We start from the raw sequence: 16,561 nt of genomic DNA on the forward strand, positions 1-16,561 counted from the left end.
TCTGCCCAGTATGCGGCATGAGCCCGCGCGATACTAAGCACCTTTTCAACTGCCCCGCCAAGCCTACTCATCTGACTCCAGTGGATCTGTGGTTACATCCCATCGAAGTAGCCAACTTCCTGGAACTGGAGATAGACCCAGAGCCGGATTGAACAGGAGAACGAACATACAAACATAATAATAAAACACTGTTACAACAACAACAATTCCGTTTCAGACAATTTGGTATCGTTTCAGCCATGTCCGCCCGTCTGTCTGGCTGGAGCGCACGATAACTCTCGAACGGATCAACCGATTGGGTCTAAATTTTGGCCATCGTAATGTTTTTTCCTAACTTAGTTTATGTTCAAAGACGGCCCTCGGGTAGCTCCTTCACAAAAGTCCAAAACCGTTTCTTAAAAATGTTGCGCGAAATAACTCTAGATGGGAGTAAACGATACTTTGCATGTTTGAGTATGGTCTATATCGCTCTACTCCTTCGGGTACCCCCACACAAAATTTCGGAAAAGTTCAGTTTAAGGCCTGCTCCCGAAACGCTTTTATTTATTAAATTTTTTTCAAAAACATGTTAGTGGCATACTTCCTGAGAACATGACCCGAAAGCTTTAGAAAGCCCTTCGGCAACATTTGTAGTGGCTGGAGGCCACTCACGCACGGATAAGGTGATTCGGTCGAAAATTTGTCCTTCGCAATCTGAGCCATATCGGTCAACTCCTTCCGGTGCCTCCCCCTTAACAGTTCATAAAATTTTGTTAAAATGTTACGCAGTATTATCTTGAGAGGATCAAGCGATTTGGTCCAAATTTGATTTAACTTCGAAAATGGTCCATATCGGACCTCTGGGTACCTCCCCCACAAAAGTTCAACAGTTTTATTTAAGGGCTGATGAGGATATGTTCGAGGATCATTTGAAACAGCTGAAATGATTGGCGGGCGCGATATCTATCGAAAATAAATGACTTCTAAAATAAGATCCACTTGCAAAATGGACTCGTCGATAATTGAGGCGAAAATTTTAACTACTTCCGTGTCACCACCTTCACAAAAGTTCAACACTTTTCCCTTTACGGTCACTTCTCCGATCATGCCTAAATATGTTGTTGCGGTGAACGAAGACTTCGAGCATGCATTCCTTTTTGAACTGGTTGTTCCATCCTCTAACGTACCCGGAAGATGTAGACAACTGAGAAATGTTGTCTTTCGTCATTACCATGAGTTTGCCCCGTTTGCGAGGAGGTGCGATATTTTGAACTTGAGAGCAATAAAGTTTCCGTGCGAGACAAACTCTTTGCTAAATATTTTAATTGGACCACCTCCTGCATTAGATGAACCATTACTTATTGAGCATGCCGCTCTTCACCAAAATATTCTCAAAACAATTTCCTCTGCATGGCTTTGCAGAGTTCTATCCTTCAGGAGATTTGATCATATTTTGCCGTATTTGTGTATTGCACTCGGATTCGGAGTAGTTGTCTATTTCTGAAGGCTGCGTGGAGATTGCATTTCCCCTGAGCTGATCAGTGTCCTCATCCCTGTTTTGACCCGTAGGGTGTGTGCTTGTAGCATAACCTTCGACCCCAAAGAAATTGTCGCAATCATGTCAGAGAATTACGAAGGGAAATACACTCTTGACCTTTTCAGTAATGATGCAAAATTACCGCCAATTTAGACTGAAAATGAAGATAAAAACTTAAAAATAACTGAAAGCGGGCGGTACCGGTATATCGGGCCTATACCAAATCGTAGACCGATTTTCGGTTTTTTGATGATTTTAGATTTATTTTTGGACCATACTAACTGTCATTTGACATTTGCGATTCTCAGTGATAACGAAACTTCTACATCAAAAATTATCAACGTAGGTCCATGTTTTGATAAAGCCCTTCATATAACGTTATCTCCCGATATTCGGTCTTTTGAGAATTTTAGCTTTATTTTGGATGTACTAACTGTCATTTATACCCTCCACCATAGTATGGAGGGTATATTAAGTTTGTCATTCTGTTTGTATATATATTCTTGATCAGGATAAAATTCTAAGACGATCTAGCCATGTCCGTCTGTCCGTCCGTCCGTCTGTTGTAATCACTCTAGCGTCCGCAATATATGAGATAGAGTGCTGAAATTTTGCACGTGAGGGTCTTTTTTCCATAGGCAGGTCAAGTTAGAAGATGGGCTATATCGGCCCACTCTTTGGTATAGCCCCCATATAACGGTACCTCTGGATTTGAGGTATTTTGACGTTCTTCGCCACATTTGCAGACCAAATTAGCTATAATTTGGCACTTAGGGTTCCTAGTGATCAACAAACTTATATCCCAAAGGATATGGGCATAGGCCCATGTTTTGGTATAGTCCCCATATAACGGTACCTCCCGATATTCGGTATTTTGAGAATTTTAGCCACAATTTTTAACCGAACTATCTGCAATTTGACATTTGAGGTTCTCAGTGGTCATGAAATATCTCCATCAAACATCGTCAACATAGGTCCATGTTTTGGTATAGCCCCGATTTTCGGTATTTTGAGAATTTAAGCCACAATTTGTAAACGAACTATCTGCAATTTGACATTTGAGGTTCTCAGTGGTCATGAAATATCTCCATCAAACATCGTCAACATTGGTCCATGTTTTGGTATAGCACCCATATAACGGTACCTCCCGATTTTCGTAACGAACTATCTGCAATTTGGCATTTGAGGTTCTTAGTGGTCATGAAACATCTCCACCAAACATCGTCAACATAGGTCCATGTTTTGGTATAGCCCCCATATAACGGTACCTCCCGATTTTCGATTTTTTGGGAATTTTAGTTACAATTTTTAACCGAACTAGCTGTAATTTGCCATTCGATGTTCTCAGTGGTCATTAAACATGTTCACCAAACATCGTCAACATAGGTCCATGTTTTGATATATCCCCCCATATAACTGTACCTCCCGATTTTCGGGAATTTTCAGTGGTCACGAAATTTTCTTCACTAAAATTCGTCAACATGGGTCCATTTTTGAGGGTCTACATTGTTTTGATGAAACTACCCTCAATTTGACTCTTGAAGTTCCCTCCAGCTATAAAACTTTTCCGCCAAAAAATTTAATGATAGGTTGACTCTTTGATATAGCCCCGTAGGTGGTACCTTTTACCTAGCTGAACAAATTTTTTTTTGATTAGATTAGATAACACTGTGCAACAAAATAGAGGTGAAAGTCTGGGGCACGGAAAATTCCTCTTGGGGAAGAAAGGCCTTGGTGATGAAATGGCGTGATGAAATTTTTGTTAGAGACCCTGTGGGCCATCAGGAATTAGCGCTATATCTTTGTTCACTGTTGCTTACTCGTAAGTGCTCTACAAAAACAACAAACAAAGATATAATGCTAATTCATGATGGCTTACCGGGTCTCTTGCAAAAACTTCATCACGCCATAACGCGGAAGTTCGACTCCTTCGGGGTTTTTAATATACACACACCAAGGGCTTTCATCTCCAAAAGGAATTATCTCTGCCCCAACATTTGTGTTCACAGTGTAATTTAAGCAATAGTGGGAGACAGTAGGAATCTATCCATTGTCGAAAAGTTGTTGCACCTAAAATTGTGAAAGGACCCTAATTATTCCATTTTAATTAAGACGATTTTATGGTGGAGGGTATAAAAAGTTCGGCCCGGCCGAACTTAATGACTTTTTACTTGTTTTACTTGTATATACCTTCCTCTATAATATGAAGGGTATACTAACTTAGTATGGTAATGCAGCTTAATCTCATCTCGGTACCTCCTGATTTAAGTTATTTTAAAGATTTTAGCTATAATTTTTAACCGAATTTTACATTTGAAGTTCTCAGGGGTCATGAAACTCTTCTCTCCACTAAAAATTGCCATATTTGAAGTTCTTAGTGGTCAAGAAACTTCTCCACTAAAACCTCAAATTCTGTCAAATTCTCAGTTGTCACGAAACTTCTCCACCAAAACCTCTCCACACTAACCTCTTAAAACATGTCGAAACAATTCACGATTATGACTCGGCTGATGGGTATTTCAGCCTTTATTAGAAAGCTCTCTTGTACAATTCTCTCTATCATTGAATATATTGCAAAGACCCACACATTTTTTATTAAAAATTATTTGTTTTGCAATCTAAAACAATTGTCAAAACTTTAAATGTGCATTCACATTTGAAACGCCCATTCGTGTTATTCGCTAAAAATGTTAAATTGTTGCCTTTGAGCGTTTTTTGGGAAACATGATTTTTATGAGCAATATGACAACATTTATCAGTCAAGACATACCAAACATACATAAATAGTTTTCAGATTAATTGCAGTTGCTGTCTATTAAGCAAAAATTATTCAAACAAATTATAAAAATATTTCCAAACTAGTCAAATTTGAGCAAATGTACGTACACATGTACACAATTGTAAGTAGTGAGCACATACTGTGGTATTTTTGTGCAACGTTTTGAAATAAAACAAGTAAAAAATATTTAGGTCGGCCGGACCGAACTTTTTATACTCTCCACCATAACATATTCTGAACTAATACAAAGATACGTTGTTTCACAAACATTATATCTTTTTAATAATTGTGGAATACTTACTTTCCTGTTAGGTGCAAAAATTGCTCGACCACGGATACCCCAAATGCCTAAATTTGGTCAAAAAATGCATATAAACATTTCTTCAATATGTTGGTACCTTCCAGCTAACAATTTTTTCCGATTTTTTCCCAGATTTTCTGAATATTTTTTAAAAATTTGCCGATTTGTCTAATATTTCCCCAGAAATTGTATCGATTTCCTAAAAGTTTTTTATTTTTTTTTTTGAAGAATCTCTACCCATTTTCTAAAGAAACTTCGTTCCGAATTCGTTCCAATTTCTACTAGATTTTCTAAGGGATTTTTCTACTATTATTCACAAAATGATAATAACAGGGAAAATCATTAGAATGTTTGAAATTAGAATCTTCAATAAATAGCACATTAAAAAAATTGTCTCTGAGTGAAGGGTTAGTTCTGTATTGTGTCAATATCAAAGGCGTCAGAGCCCAAGAATTTTTTCCGATTTTTTTTAGAAAATCTAAAATTTTTTTTCGAATTTTTCCAGAATTTCTTTTCGAATTCGGAACGATTTTCTTCACAAAATCTAAATTTTCCAGATTTTTTTTCGAATTCGGACTGAGTCCTTCAGAAAATCTAAATTTTTCTCCAAATTTTCCAAGAATTTACTTCCGAATTCGGACCGAATTCATCGCGAAACTCTAATATTTGTTCTAGAATTTCTTAAGAAAATTCTTTCCGAATTCGGTGACAACGTCCATACAACTTTCGTACCGAATTCGATACGAATTTGGCGTCAGAATCGGAAATTTGTTCAGAGATTCTGTTCGAATTCAAAACGAATTCGGAAAAAAATGTTAGCTGGGTTTATGGTAACATGGGGCGCACGTGGTTTTGTGTTTTCAGGGTATTGGGAAAAATAATTATGGTAGGTATTTTTTGTGATATCTTCTTTACCTTTTGTGATATCAAAAACACATTTTATACCGTTAGAAGACAACTACTGAAGAATATACATCCCAATCATTCACATGAGAAAAGGAATTGCAAATGTCAATATATTAATATTATGAAATATGTAAGGGGTGGGGCGCCTAGGCCATAATAGGGGGTGGTGGGTTAGTATTAGAAATTTGTCATGTTTAACTTAAATTCTTTATACCATAGATGTACCACATTATAATGTGAAGTGAAAACCAAAACGTATCTTGTTTTAGTCATATTATGATTTGTGTACCTAAACTGAAGGTACCTACTTCAATTAACCGCTAGAATCGGTTACTTTTTGTGAATATTAAAATAATTTTTGATTGTTCAATAGAAAACATGCTAATTTGCATAATGTTGATATTTAAGGAACAAGTATGGTAAATTACAGTTTTAGAGTCCGTAGGAATATGTTCAATATCGATGGCGAAGCTGCCCCATGGGTGGGGAGTCTTCGCCACTTTTTAGACATTTTGTAAAATCTCAAAATTAATATTTTAAAAACAAAATTATAACCATTTATATATCAAAACTTATAGCCAAGATATGCTCATATTTGTACCAAAAATAATATTTGAAAAAACTTTAACGGTGTCGGTATGAGAACATTTTGAACAAAAACGTGGCGAAGGCGCCCCATGACTTATGTGGAGAAGTTTCCGACAGCTGAAAACCTCAAGTGTAAAATTACAGCTAGTTCGGTTCAAATTGTTAGCTTAAATCATCAAAATACCGAAAATAAGGGGGTACCTTTATATGGAGGCTATACCAAAAACATAGACCTATGTCAAGGATTTTTGGTGGAGAAGTTTGAAAAACTCAAGTGTCAAATTACAGCTAGTTCCGTTACAAATTTTAGCTAAAATCCTCAAAATACCGAAAATCCAGGAGTACCATTATTTTCCAAAACATTACCTATCTTGATAATTTTTTTGTAGAGAAGTTTTTTGGTCGTTGGGAACATCAAATTCAAATTTCAGCTAATTCGGTCAAAAAATTCTTAAAATACCTTTAATCGAGAGGTACTGTTATACGGGGGCAATACACCAACGTGGATCTATCCCACTGACCACAATAAGCGTGGATTTTTTAAATTTTTTTTCGAGGGCCCATTGACCGCAAAAAGCGTGGATTTTTTAAATATTTTTTTCGAGGACCCATTGACCACAATAAGCGTGGATTTTTTAAAATTTTTTTCGAGGACCCATTGACCACAATAAGCGTGGATTTTTTAAAATTTTTTTCGAGATCATTGACCACAATAAGCATATATACTTCAAAGATTTTTTCGGGGGCCCATTGACCGCAATAAGCTTGGATTTTTTATAGATTTTTTTCGAGGACCCATTGACCACAATAAACGTGGATTTTCAAATGTATTTGGAGATCTCACTGACCACAATAAGCGTGGATTTTTAAAGATCTTTGGAGATCCCATTGACCGCAATAAGCGGGTATACTTTAAAGATTTTTGGAGATACCATTGACCGCAAAAAGCGTGGATTTTTTATAGATTTTTTTCGAGATCATTGACCACAATAAGCGTGTATTTTTAAAGATTTTTTTTTCGAGATCATTGACCACAATAAGCGTGGATTTTTAAAGATTTTTTTCGAGATCATTGACCACAATAAGCGTGGATTTTTAAAGATTTTTTTTTCGAGATCATTGACCACAATAAGCGTGGATTTTTAAAGATTTTTTTTCGAGATCATTGACCACAATAAGCGTGGATTTTTAAAGATTTTTTTTTCGAGATCATTGACCACAATAAGCGTAGATTTATAAAGATTTTTTTTTCGAGATCATTGACCACAATAAGAATGGATTTTTAAAGATTTTTTTTCGAGATCATTGACCACAATAAGCGTGGATTTTTAAAGATTTTTTTTTCGAGATCATTGACCACAATAAGCGTGGATTTTTAAAGATTTTTTTTCGAGATCATTGACCACAATAAGCGTGGATTTTTAAAGATTTTTTTTCGAGATCATTGACCACAATAAGCGTGGATTTTTAAAGATTTTTTTCGAGATCATTGACCACAATAAGCGTGGATTTATAAAGATTTTTTTTCGAGATCATTGACCACAATAAGCGTGGATTTTTAAAGATTTTTTTCGAGATCATTGACCACAATAAGCGTGTATTTTTAAAGATTTTTTTTTCGAGATCATTGACCACAATAAGCGTGGATTTTTAAAGATTTTTTTCGAGATCATTGACCACAATAAGCGTGGATTTTTAAAGATTTTTTTTTCGAGATCATTGACCACAATAAGCGTGGATTTTTAAAGATTTTTTTTCGAGATCATTGACCACAATAAGCGTGGATTTTTAAAGATTTTTTTTCGAGATCATTGACCACAATAAGCGTAGATTTATAAAGATTTTTTTTTCGAGATCATTGACCACAATAAGAATGGATTTTTAAAGATTTTTTTTCGAGATCATTGACCACAATAAGCGTGGATTTTTAAAGATTTTTTTTCGAGATCATTGACCACAATAAGCGTGGATTTTTAAAGATTTTTTTTCGAGATCATTGACCACAATAAGCGTGGATTTTTAAAGATTTTTTTTCGAGATCATTGACCACAATAAGCGTGGATTTTTAAAGATTTTTTTCGAGATCATTGACCACAATAAGCGTGGATTTATAAAGATTTTTTTTCGAGATCATTGACCACAATAAGCGTGGATTTTTAAAGATTTTTTTTCGAGATCATTGACCACAATAAGCGTGGATTTTTAAAGATTTTTTTTCGAGATCATTGACCACAATAAGCGTGGATTTTTAAAGATTTTTTTTCGAGATCATTGACCACAATAAGCGTGGATTTTTAAAGATTTTTTTTCGAGATCATTGACCACAATAAGCGTGGATTTTTAAAGATTTTTTTCGAGATCATTGACCACAATAAGCGTGGATTTTTAAAGATTTTTTTTCGAGATCATTGACCACAATAAGCGTGGATTTTTAAAGATTTTTTTTCGAGATCATTGACCACAATAAGCGTGGATTTTTAAAGATTTTTTTCGAGATCATTGACCACAATAAGCGTGGATTTTTAAAGATTTTTTTTCGAGATCATTGACCACAATAAGCGTGGATTTTTAAAGATTTTTTTTCGAGATCATTGACCACAATAAGCGTGGATTTTTAAAGATTTTTTTTCGAGATCATTGACCACAATAAGCGTGGATTTTTAAAGATTTTTTTTCGAGATCATTGACCACAATAAGCGTGGATTTTTAAAGATTTTTTTTCGAGATCATTGACCACAATAAGCGTGGATTTTTAAAGATTTTTTTTCGAGATCATTGACCACAATAAGCGTGGATTTTTAAAGATTTTTTTCGAGATCATTGACCACAATAAGCGTGGATTTTTAAAGATTTTTTTCGAGATCATTGACCACAATAAGCGTGGATTTGTAAAGATTTTTTTTCGAGATCATTGACCACAATAAGCGTGGATTTTTAAAGATTTTTTTTCGAGATCATTGACCACAATATGCGTGGATTTTTAAAGATTTTTTTTCGAGATCATTGACCACAATAAGCGTGGATTTTTAAAGATTTTTTTCGAGATCATTGACCACAATAAGCGTGGATTTTTAAAGATTTTTTTTTTCGAGATCATTGACCACAATAAGCGTGGATTTTTAAAGATTTTTTTTTTCGAGATCATTGACCACAATAAGCGTGGATTTTTAAAGATTTTTTTTCGAGATCATTGACCACAATAAGCGTGGATTTTTAAAGATTTTTTTTTTCGAGATCATTGACCACAATAAGCGTGGATTTTTAAAGATTTTTTTTCGAGATCATTGACCACAATAAGCGTGGATTTTTAAAGATTTTTTTCGAGATCATTGACCACAATAAGCGTGGATTTTTTCGAGGACCCATTGACCACAATAAGCGTGGATTTTTTAAAGATTTTTTTCGAGATCATTGACCACAATAAGCGTGGATTTTTCTGAGGACCCATTGACCACAATAAGCGTGGATTTTTTAAAGATTTTTTTCGAGATCATTGACCACAATAAGCGTGGATTTTTCTGAGGACTCATTGACCACAATAAGCGTGGATTTTTTAAAGATTTTTTTCGAGATCATTGACCACAATAAGCGTGGATTTTTCTGAGGACCCATTGACCACAATAAGCGTGGATTTTTCTGAGGACCCATTGACCACAATAAGCGTGGATTTTTTAAAGATTTTTTTCGAGATCATTGACCACAATAAGCGTGGATTTTTTAAAGATTTTTTTCGAGATCATTGACCACAATAAGCGTGGATTTTTCTGAGGACCCATTGACCACAATAAGCGTGAATTTTTTAAAGATTTTTTTTCGAGATCATTGACTACAATAAGCGTGAATTTTTTAAAGATTTTTTTTTCGAGATCATTGACCACAATAAGCGTGCATTTTTTAAAGATTTTTTTTCGAGATCATTGACTACAGTAAGCGTGAATTTTTTAAAGATTTTTTTTCGAGATCATTGACCACAATAAGCGTGAATTTTTTAAAGATTTTTTTCGAGATCATTGACTACAATAAGCGTGAATTTTTTAAAGATTTTTTTTCGAGATCATTGACCACAATAAGCGTTGATTTTTCCGAGGACCCATTGACCACAATAAGCGTAGATTTTTTAAAGATTTTTTGTCGAGATCCCATAGACCACAACAAGCGTGGATTTTTTTAAGATTTTTTTCGAGATCATTGACCACAATAAGCGTGGATTTTTTAAAGATTTTTGTCGAGATCATTGACCACAATAAGCGTGGATTTTTTAACGATTTTTGTCGAGATCATTGACCACAATAAGCGTGGATTTTTTAAAGATTTTTTTCGAGGACCCATTGACCACAATAAGCGTGGATTTTTTAAAGATTTTTTTTCGAGGACCTATTGACCACAAAAAGCGTGGGTTTTTTAAAGATTTTTTTCGATGACCCATTGACCACAAAAAGCGTGGATTTTTTAAAGATTTTTTTCGAGGACCCATTGACCGCAAAAAGCGTGGATTTTTTAAAGATTTTTTTTCGAGGACCTATTGACCACAATAAGCGTGGATTTTTTAAAGATTTTTTCGAGATCATTGACCACAATAACCGTGGATTTTTTAAAGATTTTTTTCGAGATCATTGACCACAATAACCGTGGATTTTTTAAAGATTTTTGTCGAGATCATTGACCACAATAAGCGTGGATTTTTTAAAGATTTTTTCGAGATCATTGACCACAATAAGCGTGGATTTTTTAAAGATTTTTTTCGAGGACCCATTGACCACAAAAAGCGTGGATTTTTTAAAGATTTTTGTCGAGATCATTGACCACAATAAGCGTAGATTTTTTAACGATTTTTGTCGAGATCATTGACCACAATAAGCGTGGATTTTTTAAAGATTTTTTTTCGAGGACCCATTGACCACAAAAAGCGTGGATTTTTTAAAGATTTTTTTTCGAGGACCTATTGACCACAAAAAGCGTGGGTTTTTAAAGATTTTTTTCGAGGACCCATTGACCACAAAAAGCGTGGATTTTTTAAAGATTTTTTTTCGAGGACCTATTGACCACAATAAGCGTGGATTTTTCTGAGGACTCATTGACCACAATAAGCGTGGATTTTTTAAAGATTTTTTTCGAGATCATTGACCACAATAAGCGTGGATTTTTCTGAGGACCCATTGACCACAATAAGCGTGGATTTTTTAAAGATTTTTTTCGAGATCATTGACCGCAATAAGCGTGGATTTTTCTGAGGACCCATTGACCACAATAAGCGTGGATTTTTTAAAGATTTTTTTCGAGATCATTGACCACAATAAGCGTGGATTTTTCTGAGGACTCATTGACCACAATAAGCGTGGATTTTTTAAAGATTTTTTTCGAGATCATTGACCACAATAAGCGTGGATTTTTTCGAGGACCCATTGACCACAATAAGCGTGGATTTTTTAAAGATTTTTTTCGAGATCATTGACCGCAATAAGCGTGGATTTTTCTGAGGACCCATTGACCACAATAAGCGTGGATTTTTTAAAGATTTTTTTCGAGATCATTGACCACAATAAGCGTGGATTTTTCTGAGGACTCATTGACCACAATAAGCGTGGATTTTTTAAAGATTTTTTTCGAGATCATTGACCACAATAAGCGTGGATTTTTCTGAGGACCCATTGACCACAATAAGCGTGGATTTTTCTGAGGACCCATTGACCACAATAAGCGTGGATTTTTTAAAGATTTTTTTCGAGATCATTGACCACAATAAGCGTGGATTTTTTAAAGATTTTTTTCGAGATCATTGACCACAATAAGCGTGGATTTTTTAAAGATTTTTTTCGAGATCATTGACCACAATAAGCGTGGATTTTTTAAAGATTTTTTTCGAGATCATTGACCACAATAAGCGTGGATTTTTTAAAGATTTTTTCGAGATCATTGACCACAATAAGCGTGGATTTTTTAAAGATTTTTTTCGAGATCATTGACCACAATAAGCGTGGATTTTTCTGAGGACCCATTGACCACAATAAGCGTGAATTTTTTAAAGATTTTTTTTCGAGATCATTGACTACAATAAGCGTGAATTTTTTAAAGATTTTTTTTTCGAGATCATTGACCACAATAAGCGTGCATTTTTTAAAGATTTTTTTTCGAGATCATTGACTACAGTAAGCGTGAATTTTTTAAAGATTTTTTTTCGAGATCATTGACCACAATAAGCGTGAATTTTTTAAAGATTTTTTTCGAGATCATTGACTACAATAAGCGTGAATTTTTTAAAGATTTTTTTTCGAGATCATTGACCACAATAAGCGTTGATTTTTCCGAGGACCCATTGACCACAATAAGCGTAGATTTTTTAAAGATTTTTTGTCGAGATCCCATAGACCACAACAAGCGTGGATTTTTTTTAAGATTTTTTTCGAGATCATTGACCACAATAAGCGTGGATTTTTTAAAGATTTTTGTCGAGATCATTGACCACAATAAGCGTGGATTTTTTAACGATTTTTGTCGAGATCATTGACCACAATAAGCGTGGATTTTTTAAAGATTTTTTTCGAGGACCCATTGACCACAATAAGCGTGGATTTTTTAAAGATTTTTTTTCGAGGACCTATTGACCACAAAAAGCGTGGGTTTTTTAAAGATTTTTTTCGATGACCCATTGACCACAAAAAGCGTGGATTTTTTAAAGATTTTTTTCGAGGACCCATTGACCGCAAAAAGCGTGGATTTTTTAAAGATTTTTTTTCGAGGACCTATTGACCACAATAAGCGTGGATTTTTTAAAGATTTTTTCGAGATCATTGACCACAATAACCGTGGATTTTTTAAAGATTTTTTTCGAGATCATTGACCACAATAACCGTGGATTTTTTAAAGATTTTTGTCGAGATCATTGACCACAATAAGCGTGGATTTTTTAAAGATTTTTTCGAGATCATTGACCACAATAAGCGTGGATTTTTTAAAGATTTTTTTCGAGGACCCATTGACCACAAAAAGCGTGGATTTTTTAAAGATTTTTGTCGAGATCATTGACCACAATAAGCGTAGATTTTTTAACGATTTTTGTCGAGATCATTGACCACAATAAGCGTGGATTTTTTAAAGATTTTTTTTCGAGGACCCATTGACCACAATAAGCGTGGATTTTTTAAAGATTTTTTTTCGAGGACCCATTGACCACAAAAAGCGTGGATTTTTTAAAGATTTTTTTTCGAGGACCTATTGACCACAAAAAGCGTGGGTTTTTTAAAGATTTTTTTCGAGGACCCATTGACCACAAAAAGCGTGGATTTTTTAAAGATTTTTTTTCGAGGACCTATTGACCACAATAAGCGTGGATTTTTTAAAGATTTTTTTCGAGGACCCATTGACCACAAAAAGCGTGGATTTTTTAAAGATTTTTGTCGAGATCATTGACCACAATAAGCGTAGATTTTTTAACGATTTTTGTCGAGATCATTGACCACAATAAGCGTGGATTTTTTAAAGATTTTTTTTCGAGGACCCATTGACCACAAAAAGCGTGGATTTTTTAAAGATTTTTTTTCGAGGACCTATTGACCACAAAAAGCGTGGGTTTTTTAAAGATTTTTTTCGAGGACCCATTGACCGCAAAAAGCGTGGATTTTTTAAAGGTTTTTTTTCGATGACCCATTGACCACAAAAAGCGTGGATTTTTTAAAGATTTTTTTCGAGGACCCATTGACCGCAAAAAGCGTGGATTTTTTAAAGATTTTTTTTCGAGATCATTGACCACAATAACCGTGGATTTTTTAAAGATTTTTGTCGAGATCATTGACCACAATAAGCGTGGATTTTTTAAAGATTTTTTTTCGAGATCATTGACCACAATAAGCGTGGATTTTTTAAAGATTTTTTTTTGAGGACCCATTGACCACAAAAAGCGTGGATTTTTTAAAGATTTTTTCGGGGACCCATTGACCACAATAAGCGTGGATTTTTTTCGGGGACCCATGGACCACAATAAGCGTGGATTTTTTTAAGATTTTTTTCGGGGACCCATGGACCACAATAAGCGTGGATTTTTTACGATTTTTTTCGGGGACCCATGGACCACAATAGACGTGGATTTTTTAAAGATTTTTTTCGGGGACCCATGGACCACAATAAGCGTGGATTTTTTAAAGATTTTTTTTCGGGGACCCATGGACCACAATAAGCGTGGATTTTTTTAAGATTTTTTTCGGGGACCCATGGACCACAATAAGCGTGGATTTTTTTAAGATTTTTTTTGGGGACCCATGGACCACAATAAGCGTGGATTTTTTAAGATTTTTTTCGGGGACCCATGGACCACAATAAGCGTGGATTTTTTTAAGATTTTTTTTCGGGGACCCATGGACCACAATAAGCGTGGATTTTTTTAAGATTGACCACAATAAGCGTGGATTTTTTTAAGATTTTTTTTCGGGGACCCATGGACCACAATAAGCGTGGATTTTTTTAAGATTGACCACAATAAGCGGGGATATTTTTAAGATATTTTCGGGGACCCATTGACCACAATTAGCGTGTTTTTGGATTTTTTAAAGATTTTTTAGGACCCATTGACCGCAATAAGATTGATTGACTACAATTTAGCTAAAATATTTTAAGTCGGGAGGTATCGTTATATGGGGCCTATACCAAAACTTGGACCTATCTCCACCATTTTAGGTGCAGAAGTTTTTTGACCTTTTGAAACTCCAAGTTCCAAAATGGAGCCCTTTTTGTGGAAAATGTAGCTTAAATCACCAAAATACCTTAAATCCAAAGGTACCGTTATATGGGGACTATACCAAAACGTTGACCTATGTAGCACATCTTCGAACTTGACTGCCAATGGGAAAAAGACACTCGAATGCAAAATTTTGACTGTATTTCGGATCCTAGAGTGATTACAACAGAGGGGAGGACATGGCAAGATTGTCTTAGAATTTTATACTGATCAATAAGATGTACTTTATAGAGTCGCAAATGATTAGTTCGATGTGTTACAAACAGAAAACCAAACGTAATATACCCTCCTTACTATGGCGGAAAGGCGAATACAAGGAATGCCCTACAAATGGTTGGCAAACATGTCAAGGGGCAACATCGACGCTCACCTACTATTACAAACTAACTTCGTACGCCATATGGGAAATATTTTTAAAATATTTTGAGGGCCATAATGAGTCTCGAGGCCATTGGTCATAATCGAAACAGATCGTTGAGAATGGACTAGTGTACAAAACCGAAACACTTGGAAATGTAAACCAACCCTCTCTGAAAGCTTTCCCACTTTTTCTCCTTACAACTTTTACGTTTTTTATTTTATAAGTTGGCAGTATAGGGTACTTCATATGCATGTCGGCAATTCCTGTAACCTTATCTTAGGTGTTATTTTTGCAAAAAAAAAAAAAAAAACTAACTTCAAACATCAACAACCTCACAACAAACTATGATTGTAATTTTTAGTTTTGGCATCATATTTTGTTGTGTATTGAGGCTATAAAATAGACACACGAACACATGCACACATGAACACGATGAAATCTTGACAAGGGGCATATGCACCACATATGAGTTATTTGACACGTTTTAATTATGGTTCGTTCAGGTGAGTGCATGCCACATGAACACACACATCTGCATGCAGAATGCATCAGATATTCAAACACTGACCATGGAAGAATTATCAACTGCTATTCAGATGACCATTGGGAAATTGAGAACTAAATAAATAAGTATTAAAACTAAAATTTTTGATATTTTGGCAGAATTTTATTGTTGTTAGTTTTGCTGTTGTTGTACATATGCATGTGATACTTTGTGTGGCATTTTAATTGGAAACGTGATTTTATTGTTGTCAGAATAGGATATAATTTAGTTCATATTTATTTATTTATTTTATTGGATAGAAAAACGGGGTTTCTTAAACTAAATTAATTGGAAATTTTGTAAATGTTTTAAATATTTTTGTTTTGGATAAACGATTTAAGAATTTTGGTTCCGCTTTCTCATAAAAATGTACAAGTTTTAACAAACGAAAACTATATTGCCGAAAATCCAACAGAACACTTCTTCCAGTTCAGAATTCAAGGCAGATTATATTTTTTACCAAATCCCTTTCTTCTTGAGGTGGCCTTGCCAGTGTAGAAGTCATTTCTAAAATCTTCTGTCACTAGAAGACCTCTTTAGGTCTGCTGTCCATAGAGGATCTGTAGAAGTTCTAGTATCCATTGAAAATATGAGGAATGTATTTTGTCCCTTGAAGACCGTTAGAACATTTCCTGTTTAAAGACGACCTTCGAAATATCCTTTGTCAATAGAATCCGTTTTGGAAAGCAATCAGCACGCTACAACAACAATCTGAGCTAACACTGTGTGAGTGCATGGTTTTTCACTTGTGAGTGGAGAGAGAAGCTCTCTTTGCCTGCTCCCGAATAAAGGCCTGCGAAATGCTTCTTTAAAAGGCCTTCCATCGGCTGAAGACCTG

This window comes from Musca autumnalis, unplaced genomic scaffold (assembly GCF_047663935.1).
Source record: "Musca autumnalis isolate F117 unplaced genomic scaffold, ASM4766393v1 scaffold_5, whole genome shotgun sequence".
Lineage (NCBI taxonomy): Eukaryota > Metazoa > Arthropoda > Insecta > Diptera > Muscidae > Musca > Musca autumnalis.